This window comes from Mustela nivalis, assembly GCF_964662115.1.
Source record: "Mustela nivalis genome assembly, chromosome: 4".
Taxonomy (NCBI): domain Eukaryota; kingdom Metazoa; phylum Chordata; class Mammalia; order Carnivora; family Mustelidae; genus Mustela; species Mustela nivalis.
The window spans coordinates 147,234,148-147,246,448 of record NC_139023.1 but is presented as its reverse complement, the minus strand read 5'-3'; the positions used below and the strand labels follow the sequence as shown (position 1 = coordinate 147,246,448).

Here is a 12,301-nt window from a genome sequence, read left to right as displayed (position 1 = left end):
AACTGGTGCAAACTCAGGACACAGACAAAGCTGAGGGCTCCAGGGAAATTCACATGCTTCCGCTAAGAACTGACAGCACTCAAGTAACGTGGCCGCAAAAAGCTTCCTCGTGTTTTCCCACAGATCTCTTCCCATAGGAGCTCTCTCGGGGGAAAAGCTGCTGCAGGGAACAGGGCAGAATGTCATCCTCGCTTCCGGAGGGAGCAGAAATTCCCCCTGAAGACACAAGCCTGCAGAGGATTTGTCCAGAACTCACAGGCCTTCCCTCTGGTGATTTTCCTCAGCTATCTGTCCCTGCAGGAGCCTGGCTCCTGCCTTGCTGCTGACGGTCCCCCTCACGTAAGAGGTGAGAGAAAGCTCCTCAACCCAGCCGTCTGCCATGCAGGGAAGAGAATGACCCTGGGGTCAGCAAGCTGGGTCTGGCTGCGGCTCTGCCCGGCTGCGTCTACTCTTTGGGAACTCCATTTTTTCATGCATAAAACGTGGGCCTGAAACGACCGACTGGGAGGGCTACTGCAGGTTAAGGGAAGCCTGTATGAAAGCACCTGGCAAAATGTCTGGCACACACCGAGTTTTCATTCCCCTGGGATGAGCCCTCGGCAGCATGCTGCGGTTTCGGCGGTAGGCCCGTGAGTCTGGTCTAGGAGGGAGCCAAGAACGTGCCCTGGGACAGTGGCCCAAATCGACGAGTCACAACCAGGGTCCTGCCTCTAGAAGACGCCAGCTACTTCCAAAGGACTGTTATTTCTTCTCTTAAAACTGTCAAAAGACCCCCAGTTTTTGGCACCTGGGTGGCTCCGTGGGTTAAGCCGCTGCCTTCAGCTCAGGTCATGATCTCAGGGTTCTGGGATCGAGTCCTACATCGGACTCTCTGCTCAGCAGGGAGCCTGCTGTCCTTCCTCTCTCTCTGCCTGCCTCTCTGCTTACTTGTGATCTCTCTCTGTCAAATGAATAAATAAAATCTTTAAAAAAAAAAAAAAAGACCCCCAGTTTTTTAAACAGCTGAATGGAAACGTAATTCACATACTACACGATTCGCCCATTTAAACTGTACGAGTCAACGGTTTTTAGGCGAGTCAGAGAATTGTGCAACCATCGTCACAATCTAATTGCGGAACACTGCCCAAGAAAGAAACCCCATACCCATCTGCCGTCCTTCCCCTAAGCCTGCTGCTCCAGCCCCAGGCAACCACTCATTCAGCCGGTCTCTGTAGATTTGCCCCAGTTGGACATTCATGTAAACGGAATCACAGAGCATGCACTCCTCAGGGTGTGGTTTCTTTTGCTCGACATCACGTTCTCGAGGTCCATCCACGCTGGCGCAGGCGTCAGCCCTCCATTCTTCTTTATTGCCCTGAGTGCTTGTAGTACCCTATTTTTTTTTTAAAGATTTTATTTGTTTATTTGTCAGAGAAAGAGAGAAAGAGAAAGATTACAAGTAGGCCAAGAGTCAGGCAGAGGCAGAGGGAGAAGCAGGTTCCCTGCCGAGCAAGGAGCCCGATGTGGGACTCGATCCCAGGATGCTGGGATCATGACCTGAGCCGAAGGCAGCTGCTTAACCAACTGAGCCACACAGGAGTCCCGTATCCTATTTTTATATTTAGAGGATATTGGCAAGGTGCTGAATACAAAATATATAAGCTCTTCCTTGAAAATTCAAAGAGAGAACTCCTCTGAAGTTTGCAGGATGCAGAAGACCCCATGTTTTCTTTGTTGTTGTTGTTTCTTTTTTTAAAGATTTTATTTATTTGACAAGGAGAGATCACAAGTAGGCAGAGAGAGAGGGTGGGGACGCAGGCTCCCCGCTGAGCAGAGAGCCCAATGCAGGACTCGACCCCAGGACCCTGAGATCATGACCTGAGCTGAAGGCAGAGGCTTAACCCACTGAGCCACCCAGGCGCCCCCTATGTCTTTAACTTTAAACTTTGAGGTAACTACCGTTTCACAGGCAGTTGTGAGAGATCCTTGGACCCTCCGCCCAGTGGAGGTCCTCCACCAGGACCCCCTCCTTGACACAATCCAAGACCCCAAGTATTTAAAAGGCCAGCAGGTGGTGTCTATGACCAGCTCTCAAGGGACCCAGCATAACTGAAGACACAGAGGTGCCAAAAAAGTCATCATCGTGGTCCCTGCTCAGGAATTGAAGTGGCTGAGCAGGAACTCCATCCCAAAAGTTTCCTGGAGAGAAGCAGGTGGAGTGGGAGAAAGAGGCAGCCAGAACTGCTGGGTCCCCCACTGGCCCCAGCCTCTCTGAAGCCTCACACGTGGATGCACAGAGGGCAGAAGTTCTAGAAGCTCCATTTAGTACATGTACCACCTCGCACTCCCCGTGGCACTGAATCTATCAGAACTGCCCGTCTCCTGCCTCCCATTCCAGGATCCTCCCTCCCTCTCTCTCTAGTCCCTGCACTTAGCCATCTGTGCGTCTGCCTCTCCCGTTCCCATCCTAGATAGAATCAGCAGCGTTGAATTAAAAGCAAATCATCAGGGAGATGACGGATCATCTGTGGGGCATCGAGCTGCCACCTACTTACTCAGCAAAATGCTGGGTGACCTATTCAGCAGAGAATAGCTTTTTTTCGTGGAGAGGTAAGAGCCTTCAGGAGCCCCCCGCCTGCCAGTTAGAGTAACATGATTTTGTTCTGGAAAAAAGCAAGAAGGGAAGAAAAAGCACCTGTCCTCGGGACATCGGGGGCTCCTGGAGAAGCGGTAAGGGAGGAAATAAATGGAGCTAGCACTAGTACCTAAGCCACGAGGTTCCGGTGAGGTAGAAATGAGCTAGCCTGGGAGCTCCTTAGAAGGATGCCAGCTACAGAGCCGTGCTCAAGAAACACCAGAAAGAAGGGAAAAAAAAGAAACACCAGGAAGGAGACAGTTACACTCCTTTATAAGGAAACTGCCAAACCCCTCTGAGAGGTAGTTTGGGTGCCTCCAAAGCACACGGTTATGGGGCTACCTACTTGCCTTACGTAAATATACTGCTTCTTCAGCAAAGCATTATTTTGAAGATCTGGAAATACCTCAAATGTTTGTGCCTGATTTCTCCTCTACAAACCAGTGACACGCACATCTCATAGCACCTTTGTGAGTGCTCCGTAAGGCAGTATTAGTTAACAATGAAGTGCTATTCTGATAGGAGCACATCCTCTTCCCTGGGTCCCCCAGAGCATCAAGTGGGAGGGAGGACTGGCATACAGAAGGTGCTCAATAAGCAGATGAGAGACCAAAGGTCACACATGCCTCTGGCAAGAAAGGTCCCTGGCCGACTCTAGAAACGGAGCATGGAGGAACCTCTTCCTCCAAAAGGCCCAGCCATGGGGCTCTGTGATTGAACACTCCAGTCCAAGGCTCCCTAGCATTCCCTAGGAAAGCTCTCAGAGCACACAGCTTCCCCGGCCATCTGCCACACAGACTCTCTGCGGCTGGGTGTTACACCCCTGCCCTCCTGAATGCTGGCAAGGGGACCCACCGCAGTGACTACCTTTAACAGAAGTGTAATTCACACACTTCACAACGAGAGGAACAGTAACAATTATTCTTATCGAACACTTCCTACATCTGCTGCGATGTCCTGCGTCTTTCGTGGATTATCTCATTTCATCCCGACTTGGGCCTGCTAAGGCTACCCGCCAGTGTGGGTCCCCACTGTTCAGCTGGAGAGGAGAAGCTGCGCACAGGGGGGTTAAGTAACCCCCTCGTATGACTTAAAAGGCAGAGATGCGTAGAAAAGACCTGCAACATTGATACCCCCAGTGCCACGGCCAAGCAAGGCCCTGGGGAGAACTCTGGAAAGTGGTCAGTAACGTGGCCATAGCTGTTACCACTGCTGACTGGCTGAGGTGGAATGTGAGCCCAGAAAGTCTGACTCCAGAGCTTCTACTCTTAAAAGAGGGAGGGAGGGGTGGGTCACTGAGACGTGAAATGGAGACTTATCCCTTTATATTTTATAACTACAGCATGTAGCTCAATTAATTCAATAAGCAGAAAACTGTATAATTAGCGTAGCAAGTCCAGGAATAGTAACTCGGGCTCCTAACTAACTGCTCGACCTTGGAGGCACCTGGGTAATCCCCTTATTTCTCTCTTTGCCAGACTTTGTTTAATGGAATCTTGCAGCAAAAGCTAAACAAGTTCCATCCTACCAAGCAAGCTGAGCCAGGAGAAATTGCTCCGCATCCAGTGATCACTGCTAGAATCATTAAGTCAGAATCTGGAGGGAGTAAGAGCTGAAGCGCGAAATGTATTTATAAAACAAGCAAACAACCTCCGAAGTGACCTAGTGATCAGTGAGCTTTGGGGCAAAACGAAGAGGTAGAAGATACAAACCATACCCCTAAAATGTTGAAAATCTAGTCTGGGAACAACAACAGCAAAAAAAGACATTCAAGAGTCCAAGGAAGAAGGGATTCTGCTCGGTCCTCAGGCCCCTGCACATCCCCCACCCTGCCCTTCCCACCACACTCTGCAAAGAGCCGAGTGCTGTGGATGTCCCACTTTGTCACTCACTCGCGGCTCACTGCACCCTTGGCTCTACTGCACGGACACCCCCCCCCCAACAAACTCTCGATTCTTCCCTCCCCTGGGGACCACCACCACGCTCTGCAGCCTTGGCACGGCTGCCTGCAGCACCCTGCGGCCCACGCCCGCCCCAGCTTCCGGACAGCACTCCGCATGTCTGCCTCTGCTTCTCGGAGTAACTGTCCCCTGGCCCCTCTTTGGTCCCCACTGTCTTCAATGCTGATCTCCCCGGGAGCTCTGTCTGACTTCATTAAATCCCACTTACATGTCTGTCATTTATCCCGAAGGTCCTGCGGCGGAGAGCTGAGCAGCAGATCCGCAGGCCCTTTCCTCTAGCCGGCCTGCACGGGGCCCTTATTTCTTGCTCTTGTCTCTTTTCTGCTCTCCTTGTCCCCGGCCATGTCCTCTCTTTCCTCCCTCCTGATCGCCCTCCTCCTCCGTCCTCTGCTTCCTGCAGTCTTCTGCTGTGTGTCTTGGGCTCAGCATTCGACAGATGATGGAGATGGGGACTGGGCAAATCCCGGGATCCGCAGCTGGACGCAGGGGAGCCCCACAGGCTAGATCACCTGCTGGGGCTGGCTTCTGCCGCATGAAGGGAGCCGCCCCTCTAGAAGCTGGGGGTGGGGGCTTCCCCCCTGCAGTCCACGCCTCCTGCCCACCCATTTCCCTTCTTGTGGCCTGCGCCCGCCAGAATGAGACTGCCATTCCTTCCAGGCTGCTGGAAGCTGACTGCGAGTTTGGGAGCTAGAGCTGGAGGCTGAAGGTGGGAAAAAAGAGGTGGGGAGAAGAGCAGAGAAGACCCAGCTTCCCAACCCAGCGTTATTTCTCAATCTAAAGACAATCCTAGAAAGACAACCTGAGCTTTCCACCATGTTCACAACTGAACACCGACATTAGCAGAGCTGCGCCCAATAGAGAAATATATCGGCCCCTCCAGAAGCACTTCTCAACAGGAATGGGACCATGGACCCATGTTGGAACTTCATACCACTGTCTGCACTGATCTGATGGCAAGAGTATCTGCCTCACGTGGGTACCGCTTTTCAGCAATTCACAAAGGGCTAGCACAGGCCTTTGACCCACGGGGATGCTTACACTAGCGAGGCAGACACATTTCTGATGCTGGCGTCACAAAGGAACTGTGGCCGGGAGACTTGCCCGCAGTCAAGGAGACACAAACTCACAGAGCAGGAGTCCAACCCCCCCTTGCATTACAGCCTTTCCGAACCGCACCCTTCTTGCCGTTTCTAGGAATACCACTCACCTCAACTCTTCAAACCTGGGCTGTCTCCCACCGTCGAAAACAACTGCAGGTTCACTTACGTGAGCAGCTAATGACCTTCACCGAGTGGACAGAGGAGGAAATGGCCAAGGCGAGCCAGTGACAGTCAATTTGGGATGTCAGACAAAAAGCTTGTCAAAATGTCCGCACCTCGTAAGACCCTTTTCTCTGAGGCTTGGCAAAGGCTGCACATGGGCTTAGCGAGCACATGGCCCGCAAGATCAAAGGCCAGGCTAATGAAAGCTGTGTGTGGCGATGAAGAGCCATTTATAATGTGTAAATCCTTTCAGAGTGACAAACCGCACCATGGGCAGAATTCCTCTCCCTGACTGGGCAAGGGCACACGTGGGGAGACTGGGAGAATCTGGGAGCCCATCTGCAGACTGCATGGGCGCCGTCTTCCCAGGGAAGGGCCCGGCAGAAGTCGACCAGGGGGCTTGGGGAGCGAGAGAAGCAAGTCACTTCCCCAGGAAGGGTTCACTTCAACACCAGCCTCTGGGGTAGGACTTGGTAGTCTGCTCTCGATTCACTCAGAAAGGATGTGCCTGGGCTGCGCAGTGCCCATGGGAAAAGTCCCACCAAACCAAGAATGGTGAGAATAAATTGTAGGTGAACTGCTGAACCACCAAGGACGCTCAAAGGCCTTCAACTGCGGGTGCGCAGTGAGGCTCCTGAGCGCTCGGGAGTCTGTCTTACTGACCGAAGCCAGTCTGGCAGATTCTCCATGAAGAGGAATCGGGTGGCAAGAATGAGGTTCAGATCCAGGATGCTTAGAAACTGTTCTGTCTTTTTACCGATGAGGAAATCGGAGTCCCAGGGAAGTTCCAAGAGTCGCTAAAGATACATGAGATAAGCAATACCAGAATTAACCCTAGGTCTGAAGCCAAACGCTATACGCTGTTGCCTTTACAAATCCTTTCATATATATATATACATATATACATATATATATATACATATATATGAGAAAATACTACCTATAATCTATATATATGAGAAAATACTCCTATAATCCCACCATCCTCATAGTAGCCATGAATCTTTCTCTCAATCATCTTCCAGATCTGTCTTTTGCATCTATTTTATATGGGAGTAACGACAGGGCACACTTACTTTTTCCTTAATACCATGTTACCTTATACAGTCTTCGTAATTCCATTTTTTCTAAAAGCTGTTTTGGGAGGAATGTCCTGTAACTTTCTAAACTGTCCCCATCTGCTGACCCTGTACACTGCTTCCAGTTTTCCTGTGTTACATAACTTTCTCGGGAACACATTCACGCAAATACCTCTCCCCTCTTCTAGGTGCTTTTCTCTGGAGAAGGTCCTAGAGCTTGGATGAACTAGGGTTCTTAATACAGATGGCCATGCTGCAATCCAAAAGCATCACCCCTTCAGGCTGCCACCAGCAAGATGTCAGGATGTCACCCCAGCCGATGCTGGTATTTTCGTTTTACTTGCTTACTATTTAAGGGGGTAAGAAACAAAGCTCTTTTCACTGGGCTATGCCGACTTCTCTGTTTGATACATGGCCACCTTCCAAGACCAAATCGGGAACGGAGTAATACACGAGAGACCAGACCAACCAGCTGTACAAAGGACTTACTGACTATTTAACAAGAACCTGATTAAATGGCCATGTCCACCATCTTAGCTCTGGTAGCCCCTCAACCCCTCTCCCAGCTTTGTCGAAGGAGCCCAAAGACGGCTCCCAAGTAAGGCTGCCTTGCCAAGCATCCAGTATGTGAGCTGGAGAGGGCCCAGGTGCCCAAGGAGGCTGAGCTTTGTCTCAGCTCCATGTATGTTCACAGGAAGACAGACTCAAGAGGAAGTGCCATCCCCAAAGCACGATGATGAAATCATGGCCTGGGGAGAAGGCGAGGAGATCCAAAGGCGAAAATCCCAGCCAACTTCGTTAGAGTGCAAAGCTTCAAACTTCAGATCCATCGAGCATATCTCCAAGAGATGTTGAAATCATTGGCTAACAGCCGGAGAGGGTTCTGTTTCCTGTAATTAGACAGGCATTTGGAGTCTGAAGAAAAGCCAGGTTTATGGCATCTCCTATCCATGCACCGGTGGAAGAACCACAAAGTTAGCTTCAGGCTAGCATTTTGAGCCTGGAATTCCTCGGAGAATCATTATGTCCTGGAGAGTGACTCCTCCCTACCGGGCTTCACAGGCCCTGCAGTGTGCTGGCTCTCAAACGCCCTGCTCAGACCCCCTGGGCCTCAGCACCACCATCTGCAAAGCTGGGCTCTCACTCGTGAAGGAAATGCCAGAGAACGGGGAAATAGTGTCATGTGGAAACAGTCTCTGATGCTCTAAGTGTCCGTGCCGAACGTGCTGGAAACACGATGTGCAAAAAGCTCACAGGCAGGGGTGCCAGGGTGGCTCAGTCGGTTAAGCCTCTGCCTTAGGCTCAGGTCGGGATCACAGGGTCCTGGGATCAAGCCCCACATCGGGCTCCCTGCTCAGCGGGGAGGCTTCTCCCTCTGCCTGCTCATGGTCTCTCTCTCAAATAAATAAAATCTTTAAAAAAGAGAAAAAAAAGTAAAGGAAAAAAAAAAAAAAACCTCACAGGAAATGGGTTGAATCCCCAGCCCTGCCACCAGCTAGGTTCTAGGACCTTAGACAAGCTACTTACAAAAAAAAAAGTGCCTCAGTTTCCCCATCTGCAAAGTAAGAACATAAAGAGTGGCTTCTTCCTAGGAGGGGTTAAAAGCATGAACTCCGTAGTCCGACTGCCTGAGCTAGCACCCCAGTTCTATCATCCATCCATGACCTGCATAACCCTGGCAACCTTTTCCCTCTCTGGGCCTCAGTTTCCTTGCCTGTAAAATGGACATTTTAATGGCACCTACTCACAAGGTTGTTATGAAATGGCAATTATAAAAGGCTTAGGACACTACTTGCGCAAAAGGTCTTACATAAGCATTTGTTAACTTAAAAGCAAAATGGGATTGTCTTGAGGATAAAAGGCTGCTTGAACCAACTCCTGGCACGAAGTCAGCCTTCCCTAAGTGTTCCATTTTACTGAGAGGTATCACACAAAGGGCCCAGGGCCTAAGGCATCTTGGGGGTGGAGAATCTAGGAGGCCAGGGTATTCGCCAGTGCTGCTGGTGGACCAGGGGGCAGGGGAATGGCTCCGCTGGGTAGGCTCAGGTAGAAACCCCAGGAGGAGTAACAGGATATGGGAAGGGACAGGATAAAGGTCTTACTGAAAGGAGGAGGCCTGGCTCCCAGGCCACAAGAAAGGCATGGAACTTTAAGTCTTTCGCATAAAACAGAGTAAGACCAAGACAAGCAAAACAAATCTGTCCTGTTGATGCAGCAAGTAGGCACTGGCGATAAAACCAAACACAGTAAATGCTAGCGCAGGAACAATCAGAGACCCTCTTTTAAGCAACATTAAGTGTAGACTTTTCACCTCCCAGGGAACCTCCCTCCTCAACCCTTCCCTAAACCCTGGATACTAGGATGGAAACAATCTTCCTATCAAATGGAATGTATTAGGAATGAATAAATTCATCCCATTTTATTATGAGTCAAATGCAAGAAAAACGACCCAATCAGAACAGAAAACACAAGCCATTAACAGAGTCCCTGTAATTCCAATCACAAGCAAAGAAACCTGGGTCTACCCTGGAGACATCACTTCAGTTAAGTCTCCAGCCAGCTTTTAAAACACTGAAACGATCCATATTTTCAAATACCTCCAAGGATACGGGCACCACAGGCTGGGATCGAGGATCTAGTTTTGCTGGGTCCCCTTGGGGTAAGAGAGGACCTCGCTGGAGGTGAGCTTCCTCAGAGTTCTTAGCAAACGCTGCTTGAGGGTCTGCAGATTTCCTGAGCACACCCGCTTCCATGGGCTCTGTTTACAACACACAATATCCTGGATGCCGGCATGATGATGCAAGAGTATGTCTGTGCGCATGTGTGTGTGCACGCATCTGTGTGCGCATGGGTGTGTGTGTGCATGCCTGTGTGAGCGTCACAGGGGCTGTGGGGAAGGAGGTGAGTTCCCTCTACCTCCTGGGGCCTCTGGGCTGCTTTAAGGATACAGAGACTTCCCTGTTTCCACCACAAAGTCTGCCATAAAATAAAATCCAGACTGCAAACAAATTACAGAAAGGGTGCAGGAAGGTAAGAAGCAACAGGAACCCTCGGGGGTCAGGGCACAACAACGTGCAGGGTCTGCGTGGGGGGCCTGGTCCGACTCTGCGCCGAGGAGCTCCAGCTCCAGAGAGGGGCAGCAGCTGGCAGCGCCAGGCCCAGATGAGGTGGCCGCGGAAACTTGTGAGTAATGACACTTCCTCTGTTTGTCTCAGCTTTTGGTTGCCCGGGGCTACCGGACCACAGATTCAGGGCTGGCTTGCCAAAAATAAGAGATTACAGGGCTGTGTGGAACATCACGAAAAAAATAAAAAGTCCTACTGCAAGGCTTTCACGTGCAGAGTGGGTTTGTCTCCGTTTTCCTTCCGGATGGTCCCTCGTTGGAAAGGGAATCCAACTATAAATTCGAGGGCCTGTGACTTCCTAATTAGAGCCCAACAGAAATCCAAATACTCACATACATAATAATGGGTAGTACTGTGTCGAGTGCTACAGCCAAAGACCCAAGGTGAAGGTCAACAACAGGAAAAAACAGGAAGCAAATTAAAGAAACATGGCCGTGTTTACATTCCTATTTAAGTAGCTCATCAGACAAACCCTGATTGCAGCCATCTTTGTGCAGAAATAGGGTCTGAAATAAAAGATGTGGCAGGGGCGTCTGGGTGGCTCAGTGGGTTAAAGCCTCTGCCTTCGGCTCAGGTCATGATCCCAGGGTCCTGGGATCGAGCCCCACATCGGGCTGTCCACTCCGCGGAGAGCCTGCTTCCTCTTCTCTCTCTCTCTCTCTCTCTCTGCCTCTCTGCCTACTTGTGATCTCTGTCTGTCAAATAAATAAATAAAATCTTAAAAAAAAAAAAAAGAGTGAAATAAAAGATGTGGTGTTCACACCCACCATATTTCAGGACATCTTTCATGGACACACACCAAATAATACAAAAAAAAGACAAGAGCACCTAGGTCAAATAAGAACTGACATGTACACAGGACTCTAATTAGCTAAGGAGCTGCTAATCCTCCAGCTGCTGTGACAGTCTCCTTGTATCTGGAAAAGAACAGATCAGCTCTTAGATTGAAGCTCAACCCAGAAACAAAAGCATGAGGAGCCTGGTACCTATTCTTTTTATTCCAATGTTGCACAACTGTCCTTCTTGCATCCCCTCCAAAGAAAGTTGGGCAGGGAAGGAAGAGCTGGTGATGTCATATGTTGACTGGGCCCTATCTAGAGCTAACATAATTGACGGGTGTTTTCCTCCAAGGAACCTGGACCAAATTCAAAAACATAGCATAACATCTCTGGAGCCTGAACCATGGTCATTGTACCATCATGTGCTCTCCATCTCAGGCTGAGGGCTAACCGTTCAATGGGTCTTTTTACCATAGTTGATTAATAAGACTCTGAATAACAGCCAATGTATCTGGACAATGAGGTTCAAGCCTGATAAGGGAACCAGTTGTTCAGGGAGTCTTTTTTTTTTTTTTTTTAAAGAGAAGAAGAGACAGAGAGAGAGAGAAAGAGAGAGCATGTATGCATGTATACACCCGACCAGGGTGGTGGGGGAGGGACAGAGGAAGAGGGAGAGAGAGAATCCCAAGCCAACTCCACAGAGTGAAGCCGGACACAGGGCTGGATCTCACGACCCTGAGATCACGACTTAAGCCCGAATCAAGAGTCAAATGCTCAAGTGACTGAGCCGCCCAGGTGCCCGCAGGGAGCCTTTCATTAAACCTCACAACTCTGTGGGTAGTTGAAAGTTCACAAACACTAGCCACTGCCACGGTACATAAAATTCAAACACTTCCTCACATTATGTTCTCTTCCTTCCCACAAACGGCAGGGGTAAGAGATAATACGCAGATGCAAAAGGAGAGTTCCAAGGAAACTTCTCTTTTTATAAAATTCCTTTAAGTGAAAAAGTATTTAAATGCTAAAAACCTGGAAAACAAGAGAATTTAGGAAAAACCCAAAATTCTCTGTTAGTCCATCATCCAAAGAAAATACATACTGATGTACTCTACCTAATCTCTTTTCCTACCCACTTACACACTCACTTATATATTCTTTACAGAAGTGGTATCTTAATTTTACAATATGTAAATTCTATTTCACTAAAGTTCTTTTTAAAAAACATTGTATGAAATTGGACATATTGGTCACGGTCTGCTTTCTTCTATCAATATACTATGAACATGTTCATATTAATATGTATTTTCCATGATGGTTTTTAATAACCACATACTACCTTTTCCTACAGATGGCCATCATTTACTTAACCAATCAGCTATTTTGCTCATTTAGCTTGTTTTTAATTTTTTCTCATCATCAATGTCACAATGAACATCCTTAGAGGGAAATGTTGCACATAGGTAATTCAGAGTCACACTGTA

The 12,301-nt window shown here is 49.2% G+C and overlaps 1 protein-coding gene across 2 annotated transcripts in view; it reads right to left on the bottom strand.

Annotated features, from left to right (window-relative positions):
• Positions 1–12,301, bottom strand: part of DPYSL2 (dihydropyrimidinase like 2) — a 128,829-nt gene that overhangs the window by 33,244 nt on the left and 83,284 nt on the right. The window lies entirely within an intron of this gene.